This window comes from Oryctolagus cuniculus, chromosome X, assembly GCF_051225735.1.
Source record: "Oryctolagus cuniculus isolate XC-2025 breed Fujian yellow rabbit chromosome X, ASM5122573v1, whole genome shotgun sequence".
Taxonomy (NCBI): Eukaryota; Metazoa; Chordata; class Mammalia; order Lagomorpha; family Leporidae; genus Oryctolagus; species Oryctolagus cuniculus.
Genome location: NC_142888.1, coordinates 35,894,432 through 35,900,853, shown reverse-complemented (window position 1 = coordinate 35,900,853; position 6,422 = coordinate 35,894,432).

Sequence of the window (6,422 nt, the reverse complement as noted above, 5' to 3'; positions counted from 1 at the left end):
TCTATCCGCTGGTTCACTCCTCAGATGGCCGCAATGGCCAGAGCTGGGCCAATCCTAAGCCAGGAGCCAGGAGCTTATTCTGGGTCTCCCATGTGGGTGCAGGGGCTCAAGCACTTGGGACATTTTTTACTGGTTTCCCAGGCCATCAGCAGGAAGCTGGATTGGAAGTGGAGCAGCTGGGACTTGAACTGGCACCCATTCGGGATGCTAGTGCCTCAAGCGGATGCTTAACCTACTATGCCACAGAATTGGCCCCATAATAAAAACCTTTAAAAATTAGGTATGGAAAGAATATATCAACACAATAAAGGCTACATACGATAAACCCACAGACAACATCATACTGAATGGGTAAAACTGAAATCTTTTCCTCTAAGATCAGGAATAATAAAAGAATGTCCACTTCCACTGCTCTTACTCATAGCATTGGAAAGCTGAGCCAGAGCAAAGGGAAGAAAAGAAAATAGGGAATACAAAATAGCAAAGGTGAAGTTCCAATTATCCCTGTTTACGAATAATATGATTTTATATTTGGATAAACCTAAACATGTCACAAAAAATGAATAAAACTGACATATGAATTCAGTAAAGTCCCAGGATAAAAAGTCAACATAAATTGTCTCTCACAAATAGTAGTTTTCTTGGCAGGCTCCGCGGCTCACTAGGCTAATCCTCCGCCTTGCGGCGCTGGCACACCAGGTTCTAGTCCCGGTCGGGGCGCCGGATTCTGTCCCGGTTGCCCCTCTTCCAGGCCAGCTCTCTGTTGTGGCCAGGGAGTGCAGTGGAAGATGGCCCAAGTACTTGGGCCCTGCACCCTATGGGAGACCAGGAAAAGCACCTGGTTCCTGCCATCGGATCAGCGCGGTGTGCCGGCTGCAGCGTGCCAGCCGTGGCGGCCACTGGAGGGTGAACCAACGGCAAAGGAAGACCTTTCTCTCTCTCTCTCTCACTGTCCACTCTGCCTGTCAAAAAAATTTTTTAAAAAATAGTGGTTTTCTTTAAATTTAATCTGAGATACTCTTTCAATCAGCAATTATAATCTATAATAAGTATTGTGTTTTCAAATGTATAAAAATTCTTTTTGATGTTTTCTAATATTAGTAACTAATTTTAACTGTAAAAGGTCAACATAAATAAATTAGTAGTATTTTATATACCAGTAATGAAATTGCTGAGAAAAAAAAAAAAAAGACAGTAATCCAGTTCACAGTTACTACCGAAGATATAAATACCTAGGAATAAACTTAATGAAGGAAGTGAATGATCTTTACAATGAAAATTATAAAATATTGATGAATTACATTGAAGAGGACACACAAGAAATGGAAAGACATCCACTATTCATAGATTAGAAGAATTGGTATTTCTAAAATATTGATCCTACCAAAAGCAATGTTCAGATTCAATGCAATTTCTATCAAAATACCAATGATGTTTTTCATAGAAATAGAAAAACATTTCTAAAATTTATATGGGACCACAGAGGACCCTGAGTAGGCACAGTAATTCTGAACAAAAAGAATAAGGGTAGAGGCATCATAATACATGTCTTCTCTACATACTAGAAAGCCATAGTAGAGTGCTAAAAACATTTTAGAAATAGTGGTTATGATAGCCATACGACACTAAGAATGTACTTAATTCCACTGAAGTGTACAATGGCAACTTTTGCTATTTATATATTTTACTACAACTTAATTATATACTAAAAACTAATGAATTGTATACTTCTTTTATTTTTTTGAGAGGGAGAGTTACAGAAAGGAGAGAAAGAGAGAAAGGTCTTCCATCCACTGATTCACTCCCCAGTTGGCTGCAATGGCCAAAGCCCAGCCGATCTGACACCAGGAACCAGGAGCTTCATCATGGTTTCCCATGTAGGTACAGGAACCCAAGCACTTGGGCCATCCTGAAGAGGAGCAGCAGAGACCCAAACCAGCACGCATATGGGATGCTGGCACCACAGGTAGAGGCTTTGTCTACCATGCCACAGCACCGATCCAATTGTACACTTTATTTTTTTTAAACTTTTATTTAATGAATATAAATTTCCAAAGTACAGCTTGTGGATTACAATGGCTTGCCCCCCATAATGTCCCTCCCACCCGCAACCCTCCCCTTTCCCACTCCCTCTCCCCTTCCATTCACATCAAGATTCATTTTCGTTTCTCTTTATTTACAGAAGATCAGTTTAGCATACATTAAGTAAAGATTTCAACAATTTGCTCCCACACAGAAACATAAAGTGAAAAATACTGTTTGAGTACTAGTTATAGCTTTAAATCTCAATGTACAGCACACTAAGGACAAAGATCCTACATGAGGAGTAAGTGCACAGTGACTCCTGTTGTTGACTTAACAAATTGACACTCTTGTTTATGGCATCAGTAATCAACCTAGGCTCTTGTCATGAACTGCCAAGGCTATGGAAGCCCCCTGAGTTCACTGACTATGATCATTTTTAGACAAGGCAATGGTCAAAGTGGAAGTTCTCTCCTCCCTTCAGAGAAAGGTACCTCCCTCTTTGATGACCTGTTCTTTCCACTGGGATCTAACTCACAGAGATCTTTCATTTAGGTTTTTTTTCCCCAGAGTGTCTTGGCTTTCCATGCCTGAAATACTCTCATGGGCTCTTCAGCTGGATCCGCATGCCTTAAGGGCTGATTCTGAGGCCAGAGTGCTGTTTAGGACATCTGCCATTCTATGGGTCTACTGTGTATCTCACTTCCCGTGTTGGATCATTCTCTCCCTTTTTTATTCTATCAGCTAGTATTTGCAGACACTATTCTTGTTTATGTGATCCCTTTGGTTCTTATTCCTATCATTATGATCAATTGTGAACAGAAATTGATCACTGGGACTAGGGAGATGGCATTGGTACATGCCACGTTGATGGGATTGAATTGGAATCCCCTGGTATGTTTCTAACTCTACCGTTTGAGGTAAGTCAGCTTGAGCATGTCCCAAATTGCACATCTCTTCAGTGTATGGCATGTGAATTATAGCTCAATAAAATTGTTTTTAAAAAGTGAAAAAAAGCTATAGTAAACAAAAAATAGTACTGGCATAAAAGCAGTTAAGTACACCAATGGAACAGAATATAGAACCCAGAAATAAATTTACATTTTTATAACCAAGTTTTTCTTGTCAAAGACATAGCAGCATGAACATATATTGAAGAAAGCAATGTTTCTTCAATAACTGGTGCTGAAAAAAGCAAATACCTATATGCAGAAGAAAGAAACTATGTCTCTTTATGTATGAAGGACAGCTCTAAATGAATCAAAAATTTAAATGTAGATCCAATACTATGAAATACTTGAAGAAAAGCGGAGAAACTCAACACTGGTCTTAGCAAAGAGTTTTTGAATACGATTCCAAAAGCACGGGTAGCAAAAGCAAAACTGTACAAATGGTTTTACATCAAACAATAAATCTTTTTTAAGATTTATGTATCTATTTAAAGGAAGAATTACGGGGTGGGGGGGAAGAACTTCTATCCACTGGTTCACTCCCCTAAAGGCTGCAACAGCTGTAGCTGGGCTGATCAGAAGCCAGGGGCTAGGAGCTTCTTCCAGGAATCCCAAGTGAGTGCAGGGGCCCAGGCAATTGGGCCATCTTCCACTGCTTTCCCAGGCCATAAGCAGGGAGCTGGATCAGAAATGGAGCAGCCAGAAATTGAACCAGTGCTCCTATGGGATGCCGGGGTCGCAAGCAGCAGTTTAACCTTCTGAACCACAATGCTGGTCCCCAAACAAGAAATCTTTTGCACAGCTAAGGAAACAATCAACAGTTTGAACAAACAACCTATAGAAAGGGAGGAAACACTTGGGAAAATATTCATCTGGAAAGGGGTAAATATAAAAAAATTACTTTTTTTTAATTGTTATTCTTATTTTTATTTATTTTTAACTTTTATTTAATAAATATAAATTTCAAAAGTACAGCTTTTGGATTACAATGGCTTTTCCCCCCATAACCTCCCTCCCACCCGCAACCATCCCATCCCCCGCTCCCTCTCCCATCCCATTCACATCAAGAGTCATCTAAAAAATTACTTACATAAAGAATTCAAACAACTCAACAGCAGCAAAAAAATTTAAAAATCCAATTTAAAAAGAGATACATGTCCTAAATAGACATTTATCAGAAGGTACACAAATGGCCAAAAGTATATGAAAACATGCTTAACATCGCTAGTCAACAGGGAAATGCAAATTGAAATCACAATGCAATATCATCTCATCCCAGTTAGCATAGCTATTATAAAAAAAGATCAAAAAATGGCTATTGTAAAAAAGACAAAATAGCTATTATAAAAATTTTTTTAAAAAGACAAAAAAACCTAAAAAACAAAAAACAAGTGCCAGTGAGGATGCAGAGAAAGAGAAATTCTTACACACTGCTGGGAAGGTATATAAATTAGGTCATAGTCACCACCACATTACTTAGGGATTTTGTAAACATCACGTAATCATTGCCTAATACTAGAGTATGTGAATCTGCAATATGTTGCCTAATTCCTTCATTCTTGCATATTTTACGAAACAATGACACATTGAATTTTGCCTAAATGCTTACCCACTTTTAACACATATGCATTGCTAAATTATTTTCACCAAGAATGTATAATATTGCCACTTCATTGTACTCATAATAGCACTGAAAATAAATATTTAACTGTTGGCAATCTGATAGCTGAAAAAAAAACCCATTGTTTTGAATATAAATCATATTCTTTGATTACGTGTAAGAATGAAACATTTTGTATTTAAAATATTTATCTAATTATCTTAAAACTTGTTTTGTGTGAGGAAGTAAATCAGATTCACAAATAACTGTTTTGAAGTTAAGACAAAAAGGAAATGGGTAGAGAAAAAAATAAAATACATATTAAAAAGTTAAAACACAGAAAAGGGGCAGACATTTGGCCTAGTGGTTAAGATTGTGACTAAGATGCCCACATCCTAAATTAGAGTTCAATTCCCAGTCTGGCTGCTAACTCCAACTTCCTGCTACTGCAAACCCTGAGAGACAGCAGCGGTGGCTCATGTAATTGGGTACCTGTCTTCCTTGTGGGAGATATGGATTGAGTTCTTGAACCTTGGCGTTGGCCCCAGCCAGAAGCCATTTTCATGCATTTGGGGAGTGAACTAGCAGATAGGCGTGCACTCTTTTTTTTTTTCAAATAAACAATATTTGGAAAGTTATTTAAACACAAAAGACATTCCCTTGGGGGAACCACGAATATGACTCTAAGTTTTCTAGCAGCCAAAACTCAATTTCATGGTCTACACTGAAAATAAGTCATAACAAACCAATTGGCTGTAAGTACAACTATCCTTGCTAATGATTAAGTGCTTTTTAAGTGATTTATTTGTTTATTTGAGAGGCAGAAAGAAAAGGGAGAGAGAAAGAGAGTGTGCTTCCATCTGCCGGTTCACTACACAAATGTCCACAGTGCCCAAAGCTGGACTGGAGCCAGAACCAGGAGCTGGGAACACAATCCAGGTCTCTCAGATGAGCAGCAGGAATCCAAATACTTGAGCCATCACCACTGCTTCCCAGCCCTCTGCATTAGCAGGAAGCTGGAATCAGTAGCCAGAGCCCAGGAAAAATACCTTTGTTTTAAAGGCAAATAACCTCCAAATTAACAGTGATTTGCTTATCAGTGAAATATGGATGTTTATATCACTCTTCCTAAAAAATGTGTCATAAGAACTGGAAGAGGTGACATATTTAAAGAACTTAGTGACTGGCACATAGCATGCATTCAATAAATGTTAGCTGCTCTGTTTTATAGTGCTTAAGTGTAGTTTGCTCAGGAGTCAGTCTTGTGTTTGTCTTCCCTTCCAAAGTTACATGGCTTTGATTACTTGAAGACTCTGATTCTCAAATCTCCTCATTGTTAAGTACATATTTCATCATCTCAGATGTTATGTTTGGACCTTGGGCATTTAGATAATCTTGATATGTATCATCTCCATTTATCAATAGTTTCTGGAACGACAGGGGAACTTATTAACTAATGGCCTCTTCTCCGGACTTGGCACACACAATAAAAAGACTTTTTTTCTTTATTTTATGTTATAGTAAAAACAGGTAACACAATTTAAACTTTATAATTGAAATTATATATATATATAATGTGATGTATACTTGATGTTTTGATATAAATATGTATATACATAGTGAACTTATCACTGCAATGAGGCTAATTAACATATTCATGTTGGGGCAGCGCTGTGGCATAGTGGGTTAAAGCCACAGCCTGCAGAGCCAGCATCCCATATGGGCACTGGTTCAAGTCCAGGCTGCTCCTCTTCTGATCCAGCTCTCTGCTATGGCCTGGGAAAGCAGTGAAAGATGGCCCAAGTTCTTGGGCCCCTGCACCCATGTGGGAGACCTGGAAGAAGCTCCTG